Raw genomic sequence first — 1,230 nt, forward strand, 5'->3', positions numbered from 1 at the left:
TCACTGAAAGTGCTCCTGTGATTGAGCAGCAAGCCATGATCAAAGATGCAGCTATAGAAGGAATTTTTTTGTTTGCCTATCATCTGCATTTTTTTAGAGACGGACATATATTTTTAAATATTTAAAAACACACCAAATATTTTATTCATCAGCATGATAGTTGACGTGAGCTTTAACTTTGAAACGAGAGATATTAGTATTTGATTCCAGATGCGAGCTTTTATTTTGAAAAGTAGAAACTCGGGGATGGCAGAAGGATTTTTTTAGTTTGCCTATAATCTGCATTTATTTTATAGAAGAACATATATTTTAAGTGTTTTTATTCATCAGTATGATAGTCTGCATTTATCTTATAGACATGTTTAGTTAAAAAAAACAACATATTTTATTCATTTGTACAACGGCAATCATATAAATGAATAAAAAATAAATAAATTGCGATTTGCATTTTTGACCCTCTGGATTTACCGTTGGACACGCCTCCGCATGAGACGGGATGGATGACATGGGACGCTCCAGGCTGCAGCAATATACTCTTGAGCGACTGGGGGAACCCGAGACGTTCCCAGGCCAGGTTGGAGATATAGCTTTTTTTCTAACACTAAATGTTGCGTTAAAATGTGTTGTAACTCGCGTTACTGTGATTGTAGCGAGTATAACATTACCAAAATGTATTTAGTAACGCTTTATAATACTGCGTTACAGCAAGAAGTATATTACTGGTTAAAGTGCCTGTCTAGTGAACAGGAGATCCTGGGTTCAAATCCCAGAGGCACCTTATTGCAGAGATTACCCTTATGTATAGAACGTCTACCCAATCCCCATGCTACCCATTAAACTGCTCTGGTAGCAAATGACAAAGACATATTACATTAACACATACTTAAAATGATACATGAAAACACATGAAATGCAATTTTAAGATACAATATACACCTAGTTCATTCATCAGCCATTTCTGTTCATTTTGCATAATTATGCTGTTTTGATAAATACATTAAAAACTTTTAAAAACTATTGGCTATGACCTCAAAAAGGACCGAAATAAATAAGCCTGAAAGGATGGAGGAGAGTCTAGAATGTATTACTTTTGTAACACGTCACTCCCAATATTGCCCGTCTGTATACTGTAGCTTTAGTTTATAAAAGGTAATAGACATATTAACACTTAACATTATAACTATTCATGGTGGTGCTGTGGCTTAGTTGGTTAAAGTGCCTGTCTAGTAA

General features: G+C 34.9%; 1 non-coding gene across 1 annotated transcript in view; it reads left to right on the forward strand.

Annotated features, from left to right (window-relative positions):
* The first annotated feature begins 1,191 nt into the window (after positions 1-1,191).
* Positions 1,192-1,230, forward strand: part of trnal-caa (transfer RNA leucine (anticodon CAA)) — a 78-nt gene continuing 39 nt past the window's right edge. Inside the window, exon 1 of the tRNA in view lies at positions 1,192-1,230. This exon is cut by the window's right edge and continues 39 nt beyond it. This is a non-coding gene — a tRNA (tRNA-Leu).

Source organism: Etheostoma spectabile, chromosome 24 (genome assembly GCF_008692095.1).
Source record: "Etheostoma spectabile isolate EspeVRDwgs_2016 chromosome 24, UIUC_Espe_1.0, whole genome shotgun sequence".
NCBI classification, from domain to species: domain Eukaryota; kingdom Metazoa; phylum Chordata; class Actinopteri; order Perciformes; family Percidae; genus Etheostoma; species Etheostoma spectabile.